Here is a 19,853-nt window from a genome sequence, read left to right as displayed (position 1 = left end):
ATATTAAGCTTTATTTTTAAGAGTTGAAGCACATGGTAAAAGTTTTGTCTTGACTTTATCATATAATTTACAAGCTACTTAACATTAAATAGTCTTCAAATCATTGTTAACATATCCAGTTTTATTATTATGAATATCTTATTAAACACAAACTATAATCTTAAAAAAAAACTAAACATTTTAAACCTACTTTTTTTTTGTAAATATAAAATCTATATCGAAAAAGTCTTCATAAACTAAGTATTTTCGTGATGACTAGAAATGTGATACAAAAACTAATTCGTACTGATTTATTACATTAAATGTTGAAACAATCTTTAAAGTAATTAAATAAACATACAGAAATAAAAACGTAAAGCACATAAAGGTTTAAATCAAATTGGATATACGACTGTTTAAAACCTACAGAATACCAAAACTTGACTCTCTCTGAATGTGCTCATAATAAACAATAAAACCTTAAATATAAAACGTAAACTGATAAAAATTACTAAAGTATGCACAGAAATTGTTGTTTTCAAACTTGTGTTTAATTTATTTATCATATCACACTATTTAATTGTAGTCTACAAACCACACGGTATAACTTGTCTATTTACTTTGTTGTAAACTTTTATGCTACTTTACTATAATTAATATTTTAAAAGTAGCTTATAATTAGAATACTTAGTCTTTTAAATACTTACTTTAAAGACAAGTTTGCTCGTTAAAACAAAATATTTTTTCAGTTTAAGATTGTTTATTTAGTTCAATAAAATCAAATCTTGAACTAAAACAACTTAAGTCTATGTCTGAATTAGAAAAGCTATACAACTCTTAAATTAAAATAAAATGCGGCAAACTTTATCCCAGTTTTATGAAAACTGTAATTGTCAAGATTAATTCTGTTTTCAATTTCATATTACAATAATGTATTGTAATCTACTGAAACACATTGAAAAAACTTCTCTTTTTATTTTGTATATAACATTTTACGCTTACAAATTCTATTAATACAATGAAAACAATGAAATGCTTAAAAGTGGACTTTTAAAATGTTTTTGTGAAATAAGAAAACAACTTTTGTTGTTTTTACTTGTTTAGCTAAATATTAGGTTTACAACTCCAATAAATAAAATTTTAAAGCTAGTAGATAAATAATAAAATCAAATCTATTTTCAATTAGTTTGTTTAACGACTGTTGTTCTTTTAAAATATCGTTACAAGCTAATATCAAAAAAAAAAAAGTTTTTACATAAATAAAATATTAGTTTTATTTAGCTCATACAGTTACTCCTATGAAACATTTGACATTTTGAACTGTTATATATAGATAAGCTGTTTTTACTGTTGTCGATTTTTGTGGTATGTTACTTAAAAATAATAATTTCTCTTTATTTTACCAAGCTAATTAGAATTATGACTTTATTGGTGTTTAACATTCTACTTCAATAAACTTGGTCGTGACGCTTAATTTTACAAGTATGACTTATAATTGAGATTTTATTTAGTATATAAAATTAAACCAACATGTTATGTATAAACATTTTTGTAAAAAATTAATATTTTTATAATACCTATTGTTTTATTTTAAAACCCATCGACTTTATAACTGAAAAGCACTTAAGTTTTCACTGATTATAACATTCTCTTACTAAAATGAAAACTTAACTCAAAATAGCTTCTAAAGTGTCAACTTAACATTTAAGTTATATAATTTATGTAACAACTAACTGTATTAGCATTGACTGTTATGATTCTGTTTTATAGGTTACTTAGTTTAAAAAGATCAAAGCAAACGTAACAAGTTAAATAAAAAGTAATTATTTTCACATTTTATTTAAGTTTTTGTTTATTTTTTTTTATACTTTTTCTGCTTGAAAATTTATATTGTATTAAATGAATTATTTTGTAACCTTCACGCAACTTGTTTTCTTTTTTAATTTTAAGAAAGTTCTAGAAGAAGTTCGAAAATAGTATATTAGTTAAAGTAAAGAATATCTAATACCTATTTAAGATGTAATTATACTACAAGTTTTAGTCAAAACGTCTACTTTTGTACACAGAACAGTTGTAAAATGCGATTAATTAAAATTAGCGGTCCCGAAAAAGAATAAACTCAATAATAAACCTAACCGATTTCGAACAGAACTTCTACACACCTGCTTTTTTATAAATTTTTCATTATTTTGCGCTTATCATTACTTAATCCACAATATCTTTTTTTAATATGAAATTAAAGTCTTTGGCTGCTTAACTTAAAATACAAAAAGTTTACAAGCTCCTATTATGAACAATTTTTTTCTAATTAATATGTATTTCAAATATACTTCTATAATAGCAAAACAATTTTTTTTTCGATCTTTTTTTTTTTAATACCATAATAGGTATTTAACACTCTGAAAGTTTTTATAATATTTTTAATTAAAAAAATTTAAAACTAAACTAAACTATTTGTTAGTACAAAACATATACTACTTACAACAAGCTTATTTTATTTTGACTAAGATTAATTTTATTAGGAGTTACTAAATAGGGCGATAATAAATATGTATGAAATATCAGTTTCAATTTTGCAAAGCGTCTGAATAGTTGCACAGTTGAGCAAAAAGGGATAGAAAAGAAACATTTGAATCAATCAATCTTTCACACACAAGGAACACTTTCGGTCCAACGAGAGTAGAACTTTTTTTCGGTCGACTGCATCCTCACTGACACCGTGCGGATGATATTTTCCTTTTTCGGGCCGATCGGAACATCGAACTCGTCTTCGGAAACTCTGATGTGTTTCCTTTCAACTTCGCCCACTCTGAACTGGGGACGCTGTGTAATTTTTTGTATTACGATGTTGAATAATATTCATTACTAAAAATCCTTGATTAAATTTAATTTTACAACTGATAAAAACACAATTAATTAAACAAAAAGAGTTTTACATGTGTGGTAAATAAAGTTTTTGTTTGAGTTCGAATTTACCTTCTTCATTAAACTTAATGTTCTGACAATTAACTTAAGAAGTGATATTAATAATAAGACAAAAGTGAAATTTCAAACTCACAAATGCATTGTATGTGTCTTCCACGTCTACATTTTCAGGAAACCTCAGTTTGACTCGGCACCAACCAGCACCTATTATCTTTAGGGTTTTTATTTTCGCAACACCCGGCTTCAGACCCGAAGCCTTGAAATCCCCCTGATACATGTTGGTCATCTCAGGTTCCATACTGAACGGGTTACTCCAGTATATCTGAAATCAAAAAGTAGTCTTTTAGTTGTTGAAAAGTGACTGCTTACAACGGTTGTTGATGGTGATTGGAAAGAAAAAAGTTTGTTACAGTACAACTATTTCAATTTTTTTTATAAAATAGCGTTGCTTACCTATGGTATTAGTTTCAACTAGAGAAACAACGTTTGTTTTTAATACTTAGCAAGTTTGTTCAAACTACTTTGCAAGAAATTTAAAACAATTTTGTAATGCGGTAACCTTCCAGTAAAATACGCTTCTTAAAAATTATACAAACACACCTGTGCTTAACAAAAAGTGTGCATCTAAAATGTGCGTACTTACCGGGAAGTTTGTATATAAAACGTTCATCTTCAAGATGATGATCGCTGAAATTTATATAAATTTGAAAATGCCTTTTAAAAATGCTATTAACCGTAACACAATGATTTTATAAACAATCAACATTTTGTTTTCAGTAAAAAAAAAAAATAGTATAACTTTAAATAATCAAACCATGACGTGATACTTGTGGTCGGGCTCGAAATCTTCGTGGCTCAACGTCACTTCCGTCTCTGTGACGTCATCGAACGCGATCATTTCGCGGTGGTTTCCCCAGTCGTAAGCGAACTCGAAAGAGAAGTTGTGATTACGCAGGTTGACGTAATCGTTCAGTTTGAAGGAGAAGAACGGAACGGGCTTGATCTTTTTTTGTGACGTCAGATCGGTGGCTTCGAATACTAAACGATTTTCTCAAATTAGTGAATTATATATTAAATCTAATTAGTGTTACTTAGTTAAGGTACAAAACTTTTGTTGGTCGCTGAAGAATGAAAGATTATTAAAACATTTGTCGAAGTGATTTTTTGGAAGTCTAAAATTATTTATCAACTTATAGTTTAATCAACTTCAACTGAAAAGCTGTATTTTTTTTACATTGTTTTTAAACCTTTAATTTTAACTGTTTAATCATAGTTTAGTCACTTGTACTTAACTATGAAAGTTAAAATGTAGTGAGTAATTTAGAAATTTTACTGTTTGTTGATATGTAGTTAGTATTCAAATCTATCATAAAGCAACAACACTATATAATATAAGATTGTAAAAAGTATTGCAATCGTACTAGAGCCTTTATAACATGTTAAAAGCTTACTTTTAATTTTTTCGCACTTGCAGCCATTTCTTTCTGTTAAATTTTTATTTTTAAAAGGCTAATCATAGTTTTTATTTCCAATTTTTAATACTTTTGATTGTACATTTAGTACTTCGTAATAGTATTAATAATTTATATATCGAGTTTCCTTGGGAAAACTAATAACTAATTAACGACTTAAATATATTTTTTTGCTCACTTTATGTTCTTTAACTTTAAACAAATCAACTGATTTTTTTCAGTTTAAAATTAAAGTTAATATAGAGCAATTAAGCATATCTTTTTAATTTCTAAAACAGAATTAAAGAAAAAAACAAGCTAACGGCAGACTCCTTTATCAGAACGCCCATGGAAAACCCCGGAACCCAAATAACGATTCCACTTCTCGCATATTTTTCTCACCCTTCCCGGCTTGTAGTTTTGATAAATATCTTGCCGACCAAAGTGGTATGTACCGTAACCGTCAAACCCAGGCTCAAGACCTTTTAAGTAAAAAAACACTTTTGTTTTAATTACTGATGTAAAACAGTACGTTAAAATTGTACAGTACGTTTCAGATATCTGTTTTCTAAAAAAGAACAAAAAGTTTTTCTATTTTGTTTTTTGATGCCTTATTTCTTTAAGTAATTTTATATATTGTGCACAGGGCTAATTGTTAATTTTTTTCGTATATGTGTAGTTAAAAGAAGTAAAGTAAAATAGTATTGCTTTAAAAAGACTGCAGTAGGTAAAAAAAAGTATAAGTTGGTCTTACTCAACCCTAATTAGTTATCCTCATTTTATTTATAACACCAACATTTATGCAAAAGATTTACGTGTATCTTTAAAAATTAAGAGAGGCCACAGTATTGAAACTTATTTTTCAAAGTTATTTAGTTATTTTTCTAGAAAATTAATTTTAAGTTAGCTGCAAAGGATTATTCGAAAAATTTTGCTTTGCATTAAGTTGTGTTTTTGTTTTTAGAATTTTAAAAAGCTAAGATGGTTAAATTAATAACAAACTATGTTTTAAAATAAGTTGTATTGTACGCAAAACTGTATAATAACTAGTCTAAACCTTCAATGTTCTCAAAATTCCAACCTATACCGTCTAACCAACAAGCGTAAGTGTCATTTTGTGAAGTTATCCTCGGATCTATCTGTGAAATATTGAACGATTATCACATAGTTCAGCATGTTAACTACAAAGCTTGTGATACCTTTGCTACTTTGAGTGTATTTTGTTTGTATTACAGAACCTTTATACAAGAACTCAATATTTTTATAAGATTGTGTGACTGTTATAAACATGGAACGTAAAAAGAAAAAATTCATTGTTAGCATTAAAATATTAAATGAACAAACAACACCATAATCATAGTTTTTATCAGTCAATCAACAAACCAACCGTTTGACAATTAAATAAGCAACGTCACAAAAAAAAGTTGTTTTAATGTTCAAAACCTACCGATTGTTTTAAAACGCAAACTCACAACTCTTAGCTCGCTCTGCACCTTCATCTTCCCATCTTCCACGTCCGTCTCGTAGTTCCACCAATAAAAGTACCTGATCAGGTAGCTGGAAACGTCGTGACCGTTGAGGTACCACCTCACAACGGCCCGTCTGTTGCTGGTTAAAAATTTGCACCTGAAGGTCAACTTGGACTCCCCCCACCTTTTAACTGACAGCAGCTCTGGTTCGTCTGTTATGATTTTTCGAAGTTAATTGGTTTTAGTTGTTCTCACGCGTGAGTTAGGCGCACAGTTTTTATTGTTAATTCTTGAAATGACACGCATTCACAAACGAGCATTTGTGTTGACGTTTTTCGTTTGGCGCTGTATTATCAAACTTGTAGCTAAATAAAAGAAAATTAAAAAAAAAGAAAGCGTGAATATTGAAGATTGTTGTAAAAACCATGAGAACCTTCGTATTTGGCCAAGTAGTTGGCAGTTGTGATTGCCAAGCAAGCAAAAAGAATCAGAAACTTTATCATTTTACCTACCAAAATTTCTGTATTTAAAAACTTTATTATTTTTTCTTTATTTAATATCTATTAGTTTTTTATCATTATTTATTAATTAAAGAAAATAAGAATTAACTATTTAGTTTACTGACTAGTATAAATTGATATCATTAAATGGTACAGTATCCATTTCCTATAAATTTTAATTTGACATATTTTGCGAAAACATGAATTAAGGCTACTAATAAAAACTTTTATTTTCTTCGCACAGTTATTTACTCATCAGTAGTGTACAGTATATCAAATAAAAATAGTTCCAATGCAAATAAAGCTTTGCAACTAAGAGGCTAAAAAATAAATCAATACATAAAAATTTGTAAAAACTCTTTTAGTATACAAATACTTTTAACTATCTTTCCAGCTAAATATTTTGATGTATACACTAAAATGTTTAAATTTTTAGAAAAATAATTTTAGGCTTGCTTAATTTAATTTTCAACATAATAAATTATATAGTAATAATATTTCGTTTATTTTTTTTTAAGGAAATAACTAGTCTCTGTAATATTTGACAAATTATTAGTATCTTGATTATACACAAAAACTTTAATTAACTTTTATACAACCAAAACTTTTTATGAATACAAAAAAAAACTTTTATTTATATAGATAACCACAATGACAAATATAGATTAGTTTAATCTTACGAGTTTGTCTTGTTTTACTATTTTGAACTGTATGCAAACTCGCTTTTATACTTAATAGTAGTTAATCGTCTCAAATAATGATATTTATAAATTCAGTTACTATTTAACATCATCTTACATAGAATTTGCATACTGTTTAAAAAATAGGATAAAACAATAAAGTTTTATCATTATTAGTTTAAAGCCGCTTCGTTGTTTTTTTTTACTTAATGTATTTTGTAACAACAAGTAAATCGACTTAATCTAAAACAACTTGTCAGTGATTTTTTTTTTAATCCAGCAAACATTGGTATTTATATAAACTTTTATGTTATTAGAACTGATAATAACAATAATTATTTGACTATTTAGTTAATCAAAACAACGACTTTACCTTTTGAATGGTTTAAGTACTTTAAAATCAATTTAATATGTTTTATTATAAGTATTATTATATAAAAATTACTTTCAACAAATTCAACTAGGTAAATGCTCATAAAAGTATTATCTATTCATTAATTTATCAAGAGCTCTTGTTCAGCGAAACGACCTTACATAAATAAAGTTTTACAAAATAATTGTGTGATTTACTTAAAAACTTGTATAAAAAGCTTGCTTATGGTTGATTTTTAGCCTTTTATATAAAACTTTTTAAGCTATTGATGAGTCACTATCGCCCATTCTGTAAAATTAAGGCTAGTTTATACTTATACCTAATTGAACTTCAGGTAAATTGTCAAAACTTTTTGAACGTCAGCTGTGTAAACTTTATGCCCACAGTGTGGGCCCCACACATTTTATTAGAAAGTTTATACATAACTAATTGTTAAACCATATGTAAATTCGTTTTAGTATATTCTTTAAGCTTTTAAATAAAAGCCGATGTTGATTTTTATAATAATAATGTTGTAGATTTAATCTCTACAAGCTTTTTAAAGGTTAACAAAATATAATATAACAAAATATCTCATTAACTATGAAAGTAAAGTTTAATAGCCGAAAAGCTTTTTTGTTACACGTAAACATATCTGCTTTAACAAAAATATTTAAAGATAAATTTTAATGAAACAAATGAAAATGAATAGAACGGTAAAGACTTCGAAGCAAAATCAAACCAATAGTTTAGTATTAAATTGTTAACTGCTTTTATCTTTTCGTGTCAAATTTTTCTTTTATTATCTGAGATCAACTTTTTAAATAAGATTTTTTCTAATAATGGTGCTTTTAAAATCGATTGAGGACACAAACTGAGTTGAAGAGGCTTAAAGGCAAGTAATATAAATGCAAGAACAAAAATATTCTTCAGGAAAAAGACCTACTTCAAAAGGTAAACCTAGACAACTACGAAAGCATGTTTGAAAAATCAAAGTATGCTATAATAATTTTTATTTTATTTGCTTGCTTATCGATTGAAGAAATAGGATGAAGTTTTTCATATAAAAGGAGATCAAACTAATTTAAAAGAAAGCCTTACCAAAGACCTTATAAGTAAAAAAGGTTTGGTCGAAGGGATGAAAATAAAGACCTCCTGTTGCAGACTTTTTAAACCACGAGGGAAAACTGATTCCACATTGACAGATTAGGAAATGTATTCAATCTACTTACATGTGTAAGACGCTACAATTCAAACTAAACTTCAAAAAAAGCTCGCAACTGTTCAAAAACTTTTCAAACATTGCTTTGAAAAAAAAAGATATTTTTTTCGTGAGCGAAAGCAGGCTAATTGATACTAACCCAGCTCGTTTATATTCTGAAAATGAAATAAAAAACAAAGTTGGGTTTGAAAACAGTTTATTTTTTTGGAGAAATGCGAGGAAGGTTGGTAAAGAAGGTTAAGATCGAAGCGGTTATTGAAAGAAATTGTTAGGGTGAAGATTGTAAACGAGCTGTTTATAAACCTCAAGCGCAAGAAAAGCTATACGATACGTTTACAGGTCAGGAATTCTATTCTATTTACGTGTAAAAAGCTGACCGTGAGCCGCCATGATACCATCCTGATGTAATCAAAACGGAAATGCAACTTCGACAACAACTTTCTCTCTTCGCGGCAACAACCGCACTTGGGATATTTTGTATGGCTGGAAAAAGCACAAAAATCTTCCAACAACCAATTGAGTTGATCCAATCCAACAGAAAACTATCAAAGCTGCCTCCATTGCAATTTGCTATCCCGGCGCGTCAATAAGTTTTACCCGGTAATTGATGCAAAGAAAATAGGTAGGGGATATAACTTAATTTGAAGATAGGTAAAATAGATGCAAGATAAGTAGTATTCTTAAAGACAAAGAAACACGCCAAAGTACAAAAAATTTTCGCCAGTCGTTTTCCAAAAAAGTTTTTAATATAAAGTTATAACTCTGCACCGTCTTTTTAACACTGAAAAGTTAACAGTTAATAACTTTTAGTATAAACTCTTTTCTAAACAGTTCTTGTCCGAATAGCAACATATTCTACCGTTGTAGAAGGTTTTATGAATGAATACATGCTTCAGAAAAAAATTTAATAAAGTAGTTTCTCAAGGAAAATAAACGAATGCAAAAAGAAAGATGTATAATGTTCTTGAGTATAAACAGTGTTAAATAAAAAAAATAACCGATTCCTCTTTTGCGAATTTTCAAAATCTAATGCACGAGAGAGAACTAATTCTAGGTAGACATACCAGGAAATGTAGTCTAACTGTTAACATAAATATAAACTTTTAAAATATGAACTTTAAAATATCAACCTGTGAAATTTTATAAAACCTTCAGTCAATAAGAAAATTAAATATGTATGCAGTCTAACTATTGGCATATAAAGTGCTAGCCGTGAGTCGAAACAGTTTCAAAATACAAGCAAAAAGATAAACATAAGTTCCTTTTTAATGTGGTTAAAAGACTAAAGCGCCAACGATGAGAACTTTCTCTCTTTCTAGCAAGAACCGAAGAAAAGTATCAAGACAATAGGAAGTAAGTTTTTGAAGAAGAAAAAACAAAGTTAAATATGAAAATATTTCAACTGTTTCCACTGTTGCAGATTTTTAAACTCAAAATACGAGAGAAAATAAATTCCACGTTGACTTTTAAGTATTTACGTGTGGAAGAGTTAACTACTACATTTAAAACTAAAAACTACCTACGAAGAATGCTGTCGAAAGCTTTTGGAACGCAACCAAAAGAAAAGAAGTTTGTCATATCTAATGTTGTATTAGAAATGACTTAAAAACGCACAATCATTTTCTTGTCACAAATTTATATTCTTTTGCAGTGTTGTTTGTTCTTCCAGACGATTAAAATCAGTAAAGGTTAAGAGACTCCAAAGTAAAATTTTGAAAAAATAATAATTTAATTTTATTTGATAGAAAGTCAATGGAAAAGACGTAAAATAAGCTGACATACAGTTTTCTTCAACATTAAAGATTGTTGTTTTCAAAAAGCTGTTTTAAAAGATTTAAAAAGTTACCTTCAAACAAAAACCTAAACTAAAAAGAATTTATGTGTTGTCTTCACAAAGACTTTGAGTAAATGATATGTTAGTACAAAACTACTATAAAATTTTGCAAAGATATAGTTACGTCATACTTAAGAAGTTGTACATTTACATAACCTGTCTAAAATATGCTAATTTAACTCAATGCCTGTCACTTTTAAGGCTTATAAAACTTTATAAACTTCCGTTATATATTACAAATTTTAGTTTGGTAAATAAGGTATTGAACTTCAGTATTTATTTATTTAAAAACACTGCAGTTCAATACCAATATTACAAAGTTATTGAAGGCACATCAAGTAAGGTTTAATAAGTTCGATTGAAACTTTGTTTTTAAAATCTAAATACCTTAAACTTTGTAAAATTAGTTTAACTTACTGTTGTGTACTTTTTACTTTATAGATAACAATAAAAGTTCTCGACTTAATTATAAGGAGAATGATCAATTCAAAATTTAAATTTTATTAACAAAACAATGTTTCATTCGCTTGAACCTAATCAAACAAGATCATCACTTGAATAAAATCTGTAAAAAATAATTTTAACAATAACATGTAAGAAGACATTAGGCTAAACTTGAAACAAAAAACTAAAACAAAAAAACTAAATAAAAATTTAAATAAAACTTATAATTTAAAGCTATTAATATAGGAAGATCATAATGTTATTAAGTTTGTTTATCTTAATTTTTTTAACTTACTATTGGTAAAACAAAAGCGTTTGAATTCACAAAACAACCATCATCAATTACAAGTCAGCACCAAAGTTTTATTTCAAATTTTAAACAGAGTTTCGACCATGTATATATATTTTTCTGAGAAAACTCCACAATTGAAAGCAGGTATAATCAAGATTGGCCTGCAATGCGTTTTACTGCTAAAAACATACTTTTGAAAAATAGTGAAACACTTCAAACAATCAAACGTATTTAACGTAAAAACTAAAAGTTAGTATATTTGTTCTACAACTATAAACAATATATGCTTTATTGTTACTTATTTCATCATGGTTTTGGGTTGAACTAGTAACTTTAGATTAAACACTGAATTATTTTGATAGCAACTTCTACGAAAATTAGCTCACGACTTACTAAAGGCTGCCAACAACTTGGCTAGAGGAGTAACAACTTTATTGATTAACAAAGTTATTGTGGTGAAAGACTGATAATAGCAATCAATATATAAAGCGTCTTATTGTTTAACTATTATCTAAAACTAAGTTTTTTTTCTAACTATGTGGCGTAGTGGCTAAGCGATAGACTAAAGTAGCGTAAAAAGTTACTCGAAAGCTGAATATAAAAAACTTGCATAAATTATCCAAACTTTTTAAGTAAAGTTTGAATTACAAAGTATCGAAATAATCAGCTCGAATAAAAAACTATAGCAACTTGAAAAAAGCTTCGTGTTTTTATATATAGTTAACCTTTAAAAACATCATAAAAAGAAAGCCTGACAGCGAGTCTTCAACCCCTAATCGTTGGATTAAAAGTTCAACGCTCTACCGACTGAGCTAGGCAGGCTAATCCACATTTTAAGGTGGTTTGTAGCGTTTAAACATACAAATGCAACATATAGTGTAGTTAAAACGTTGCTTTGGTCTTTGCTCGGCAAACTGCAGCTCGTCAACAAAACTTAAAATTTGCGGCTCCCTAATTTTTTTAGACAAAACCATAACTTTTTAGAGTTGTTGAGAAACAGTTAATTTTTTGTTAAAACTTTTAATTAGGATCTTAACATTAAAATATCTATTTATTTTGTTTTACTATTAATTCTTTTATCAAACTTGTGTTTTACGTTTGTACAGATATATAAAAATTTCTAGTTAAAGAAGCTTTAATCATTTTGCTCATTCTTTTTTAATTTAAAAAATCAAATAGTATGTAAACTTTACAGTAACTAAAGAGTAAACTTTTGCTTTATACTTTGGAAACATATTTAGTGAAGATTTAACAAAAACTTAGTTTTAAAGTTATTTTTTTATGCGAAATTGAGTGTGTTGAAAATCGTTTAATGCGATCTAAACTAAATCTATTTCGTATTTATAACTACAAAACCTACTATTAGGTTAAACTATTTTTAAGCCTGCAAAGTACTGTTTTTAATTTCTGGCAAATTTTCTTTTTTGAGTTTTTAAGATTAAAAAAAATGTGACCTTCTATTGTTAAAAATTATTTATACTTTATTTACGTTGATTATTTTATAACGATGAATATTTACTAAGACGAAGTATTAAAAATTTTTAGTAACATTGTTTGCGGTGAAATAATTAATTATTTTTTTATAGTTTAAATTATATGCTTTCTTAAAATTGCCTATTGCCATAAAACTAATACATTAAATAGAGAATACTTGATTTTTATTAGTATATACCTTTATATACTTAGAATTTTCAATTACTATCTAAACATTTGTTATTTACTCTTTCAATTGCTTGGATATAGTTTTCTATTGTTTCATAAAATTGATATTAAATGTGAACTAATTTAAAACTTTACAGAATTCTATTTAAAACTAAGATTTGAATTTTTTTTTTAATTACTACAAATAGAACTTAATAAGTATAAAAGTAGTTGTAAAAAAATCCTGATGTTTTAATCTAATTTAACAAAGAGCACAGACTATGTGGAACAAATTACCGCAGGATGTAGTATCATGCGAGAATGTGAAACATATTCAATTAAAACTAAAACGATTTAATTTAAAAAGTATAAATATCAGTAAAGTTCAGTAACTTTTCACAAAAACAATACAGAAAAACAAATAAATAAAGATTTGTATAACATTTATCTCATTCAAATTAGCTACCGATTTCTTCATTTTTCTATTTGTAATATTAATCATGTTTTATTTCCCTACCCCACTGACAGAATATTAATTTTATTTTATTATTTTTGTAAAACTAATTTTCTTAGTCTTAAGTTATTGACTTTCATATCAACCAAATAAGTTTAAACTTGTTAATTAGTTTTTATAATTTTAACTATATTTGATGTTTTGTGTATGTTTATTTTTTGTTGAATATAAATGTTTTTGTTTTCATTACTCTTATTGTGTGTCTTGTTTACGTGTCTCAGGTTTTGATGCCTAAGTCCAACATTGCACAATAAACAATATAATAATAATTTAGTTTTTCTTTATTAATGTCACCTATTTATTCAAAAACTAAAGTAGCCTACATAATTTGTTATTATAAAAATGTTATAAAATAGAAAGTATAAGAACATAACGAACATTAGCCATGTGTGGTTAAACTATTCAATTTTTTGCTTAGGGAAGTTTTTAATATTATTTTTGTGTAATTACAAAGCTGGAAAAACCGAAATTGTTTGAAATTAAAAGTAAGCATATAGTTAAATGATTTAAAATTATGATTTTAAATTTTTTTTTTCAATATATAATTTACTTAAATGGTAACACTATAATGTTTATATTTGTAAATGATGGTTATTTTATGTCATTTTAATACTGTAAGCCTAGTAGCTAGTGTTTGTCATAAATAATACCTAAATTCAAGCTTGTGCTTTTAGCACAACCATCATAGTAACAATTTATTATCGTTTATAACAGCTTGGCTAAAATTAATTTAGCTTCCAAGAAAAACTATGTATTTTGAATTTTATCTAAATTCAAGTTAGAAAATCGTAGTAAATGTATTATTGTGTATCTAATAGGTTTATTAAATATTAATTATTTTTAGTTGTCAAATTTTTACTTCACAATTAATAGTTTTTGTATTTGTTTGTATTTTAAGTAGTTCTAAAATGAATATATATCCTTTTGAAATTTAAAAACTTAACTACTACTAAGAATATAAAGTTTTATAATAGAACATAACTGATTTGCATGTGTGCATGATCTAAAAATAAGACTAATCGTTAATATTTTGTTGATAAAAAATAAGTTGAACATAGGTAAATACTAAAACTAGTATTCTGTTAATTATACATTATCTATACCTATATAATATCACATAGGTTTTATAAATGTAATGTATAATGAATAAATGGGATTAATCTTAATACTTTGATTTTCAACACTAACTACATCTAATGACTTAAAATTAAACTTTTTTTCATGTTTTCTTTTAGCTTTTTTTTTTGTTCAATGGAAAATTTTAATATAATTAAACTGACTTGTTTATTAAGTCTAAAAAGTTTTAAACAAAACAAACATATATTTATTTAATTCTTAATGTTACAAATAAGCTTAAACAAGTTAAGTCTATTTTGTGTATTAACTTACTCTCTCGTCGAAAAACAAAAATAAAAACAAGTATGGCTCAATGTTGAAAATAATTTAAAACTTTCATTTTTTAATTTTTGCTTTACATATGAACAAACGAACTAAAATGATTTTTTTTAAGTAATGGCATGTGATTGGTATAACTTTTCATGAAACCTCTAAAAAATAACTACTACTACTACTATAAAAATAGCATAAACGTCAGTTTTCCCTTAAAAGTTATTTTTGATACAATTTATAACTATATTTGTTAAGTCGTATAGTCTAATTTTGTAAAAATATTTGTAAAACCGTGTAGTCTACTTTAATGTAAATAGAGTCGATAACCAAAAGGTTTTTCATGCACCAGGTCCTAGAAAAACAATATTTATAGATTTTTTTTAATAAACTATAACTATAATAATAAACTATCTCATAAAAATCTTTAAAATATCTCAAATATTGTTTGTTATAAACTTTACTGATAATAAAAACTTAAAAGCATATATAAATTCACCATGATTTACTTTTAAAATTACTTTAATGAATGTATACTTTTAGGCAAGAGTTGGTTGATACAAAAGAGTTTGTTTTCATTGATGTTTTGCTTTATCAGGAGCAAATATGTTTCATTTTTTGCATGAAAACTTACGAATGAATTATAATAATTTCGAACTTTGCCGGATTTTTCTTTTCGATTAGTAAACTATACAAATGATAAAAACAACATTAATTTATAACAAACAAGGACTCAATAATATTTAATTTAAATATTCTTTACGCTTAAAACTGTTATCAAATATAATTGAAAATTTTGAAAACCAGATAAAACTATATCGTTTACAAAATTAAGACAATTGTATATATCAGACCAAAAACTCGCTAAAAAACATATAACATTATCAAAAAAAAAGCTGCTTTCTATGCATCTACTTTCAAAAAAGCAACATCGAATGTAAAACAGACATAAGAATAACTAAAACAAAAAAAAAATTGTTACAGTTAATTTATAAAAAACTATACTACAGTAATGTACCTTTGAACACTCTGAATGTTGCGAATAAAGTTTGATAATAAATTCTAGAAAAAACTATTATATAAAGCAACATTTCAAAATTAAGTTTGCTGTGAACAAAGTAAATGAAAATTTAATTTCTACCAAAAAGTCAGTATAAAACACGTAAATTTACAATCGTAATAACTATATCCCGCTTTCCTATGCATCTTCTATGAAAAGTGCAACAATAAGTGTAAAACATGTGCAAAATAAATAACTTAAAAGAAACTTAGTTTACGGCTAAATGAAAACATTATAGTTTAGTGTTCTTACTGTGAACAAACTAAAAAGTGCATTATTAATAAATACTAGTCTAAATGGAAAATTACATTTGAAATGGAAACACTTTTTTGCTCAAAAGTCTGTTCTGAATAGGAAGTGCTTACTTAAGAAGAACATACTTTGATTAAGATTACTGTACTTGTATTTCTTTTCACTTTTTGAGGCTGAGTTTTAAAGTTTATGCAAAGTGGTTTTTAGTTTAAATTGGTAAATAAGTGTTTAACATAAAAAAAAAGTTATAAATATAGTAACTTATATTTGTTCTATAAAGTTAAACTAAACTTAATTTTAAATCAAAGCATAGAAAATTTTAAAATGATGGATGACATAACAAATTAATGTATTTAATATACTTTTATTTTAATTTATTGAAATTAAAAAAAAAAATTTTTGTTAAAAGTATGTTTTTATTTTATTATAATTTTAGCATAGCTCCTAAATGGTTCTTCCTTACTTTTTAAAAATAGTTTTTTTTTAGTTTCAAAACACTGTTAACTTCAGCATTATGTAAATAATTCTATCAAAACTGAAACTTTTTTTTCATATAATTTATAAAAAACCACTAATAAAACAAAAAAAACTATTACTCTTATTTTTGACTGTTTAAATAATTTTTAAAGCTAAAAAATAATCGTATAATATCAAAACTTGCTTAATATAGAAATATATTTAAAAACAAATTTTTGACAGGCGTTATGCTGAATTATCACTAATTTATTGTATATTTTACATTTATTTCAATTGTTACAACATAGCAGTTTTAGTTTCTATTGGGATAAAAATTTGTTTAATCAAGTTTAGTTTTACGTTTACCGAATTTAGTTACTGAAATAATTAAAAACTAATTAAAACTTAAATTTTAAACAAACATGTATAAAACAAGCATGTATATATGCACGGTAGACAAAACAAAAACATTAACGAATAACAAATTTATATTGTTGTTGTATGACATTAAACAAAACTATATCAATATTTTTTAACTAGTCAAATTTAAAACTTGATGTTTCTAACTTGAATTCTATTCATATTTCTATCATAATAGCAAGCAGTTTTGGTAAACAAAGCAATATTTATAATTCATAAAGTTTTAAGAAATAAAAAGCAGCTGGTGTCAAATTTTTTGTATTTATATTTCTGAACTTATATAGGCGCATTTTACACTAAGCGCACAATTTTTTTTTGACTTCATAATTTACAAAGTTTTATATAACTTTTTCATTAAGATAACTCTATAATACTTTATTATTGATAGTCTTACAATTTAGGGTTTTATTTTATTTAGTTTTTCTCATTATAAAAACAAATAATTTAAAAGCTACAATATATATGTAGCAACATGAAAAAGTTACTTCATAAGTTTATATGTATTTTTTTCTTTTTAAACGTTAAACATTATGTTTAGTTTATATTATAAATAACAATATAATAATATAATGCTGTTTTATTTAACTTTACTATGGCATAACTTGTTAAGAGCTGGTCTTTTTACAGTTTTTCATTTTTAATTTAAATTTCTTTATTTAAAACAACTTTTTAAGTTTAATTTCAGTATTACTTATAATTCTACAAAGTTTATTAATTGTTCGTATACGAGGAAGCTTTTCTGTAAAGAAACAATTACATTATGAGGTAATCGACAAAATAAATCTTGTAAAAACCAAACATAATTTTAGCTTAATTTTCATGTTTAAATTTAATTTTTTTTTCATTTCAGTTTTATAATAATGTGTCATTAAATGTCGACAAACGATTGCAAATATATATATTTAAATTTTTTATTTGTTTTTATAATCTCTAGACTTTATGAACTTGTTTTGAATTACAACTATAATTAAAAAAAAAAACTAGTGATATATACACAAGGTAGTTTAAAAATTAAAATTTAATCATTTCTGCTTTTTTAGCCTAAAAAATTTCTAAAAACTCCAAACATTTAAAGTAACTTGTCCTACTTATTTTATCGAACGTTAAGCTTATATTTTACTTTTTATAAATCAAAAACAAAACATCAAAAGACAAGTATTTGTTCGAACAGTTATGTACAAAACTTGAGTTTCGTTCGATTTGATGTATAAAGATGCTTACTTCCTTTCTTATCAAATTAAGTTTGCTACTTATCACACAAATTGATCTTTTAAGCTTTCATGATTTTTTGTGTTTGTGCATAACGTCTGCCATGTAGATAAATTAAAAATAACCTGTTGTTTGACTGTTCTTTTTTAATTAAACTTATCTTCAATAAAAGAAAACTTTAACGTGAATAAATATTTACAGATAATTAAATAGCACAAATTGTTATAAAAACAATAAATTTAAAAGTATTTTTACTTTAACTGTTTAGTTACGTTTTGTGCTTGTTAAAAATTTAAGTTGTCTATAATTTCTTAGTTCGCAGCGCAAAGCATTCCTATAAGCACAACATTATTCTTAACATAATGGTAAAGTTAGTTTAACTCTGAAATAAGTAAAACTGTTTCAAGTTTGTGGTCTAAATTAAATAATTAAAATAATACCTAAATAAAGCTACAAAAATTTAAAATTTCAAAAAATTTTTCTATGAAAACGTTAGATAATACATATATAATTTTACAGTAATACAATTATTTAAAATTTAATTTTCTAAAATTTTCGATGTTCTTAACTTTAAAAATTTTATTACACTAATCAAAACATTTCATATATCTTTAAAAAATTTAAACATAGTTTACAAAAAAAAATCATTACTTTATTCAAAAAAAAAAGGTACGACAAAAAAAGTTTAGACCAAAAGTAAACGTTAACAGTTTTTTTTGTGATTAGTATAAACTACTCGTAAAAAGTGTGTTACGAATTAAAGTTCTATGCATAAGTCGTATACAAGTCTAAATTCAAAATAAGTTTAGATTTATTTTTAAATAATAGTTTCAATACAATATAAAACAAAAAAAAAAGAGTTTGTAATAGGCAGTCTAGTTAAAATAAAGTAACTTAAGTTCAAATTCATGCATCATCTATATTAGTATAAAAAGTAAAATTTTGAGACAATGATTGTTTTTTACTAAACAACCTTTAAACGTTGCAACACAAACTTAAAATAGTTATTAAGCACATACTGGTATAGGTTAGTAAAAAAAATTAAAAACTACATAGTCAAGAATATCAAAGAGTTTAAATGTCAAGTTTTTGGCAATCTCAAGCATTTTTTTTAATTATTGAGGTTTGTACCATGTTGTGGTTTAAGATAACTAGATTGCACGTGTCTTTGTTTGAAAATAAAATATTATTTGGTTGCTGTAGATCTTATTAATTTAGTAGTTAACTGGATAAACTGGAAATACTTTAAATTGTTACAAAAACTAACAAATCAAATATATTTTTAGTTTAATTTAATTTTAATTAGAATATATTTTACTTGCCAATTTTAAATAACAGTTGCATACTACGTTACAAATTACCGTGTTAATAAAAATGTATTAGGTTGTCTAATAGTTTAAACACCAGATAAACTGTTTACATGGCATGAACAATTTACATTGCTTTTTTTGTCGACAAGTTCTTTTGCACCCAACGTTTGCAGGTACATTGCAGCCCCGCTAACTAATATTAAAGCTGCTGCAACAATCGAACGATAAACTGAGTTTCTGTCAAAATTCACAACGGGACAGTTCGTCACGCACGAGTAACTAAATACTTGTAACAAATGACCAATCACGAAAAGCCACGAGCCTACTATTTGAACTATTCTCGCATTTTTGTAAGAAACTGAGAAGCTAAAATGTTTACTAGAACTTATGATTTTTGACTTGCTAGCAATAACAAGAACATATGTTGAAACGATTCCATACAAAAGAGACGTTAGAA

This window comes from Thalia democratica, chromosome 2 (genome assembly GCF_965202585.1).
Source record: "Thalia democratica chromosome 2, ktThaDemo2.hap1.1, whole genome shotgun sequence".
Classification (NCBI taxonomy): domain Eukaryota; kingdom Metazoa; phylum Chordata; class Thaliacea; order Salpida; family Salpidae; genus Thalia; species Thalia democratica.
The sequence above is the reverse complement of the archived record's forward strand: the minus strand, read 5'-3'. Positions refer to the sequence as shown.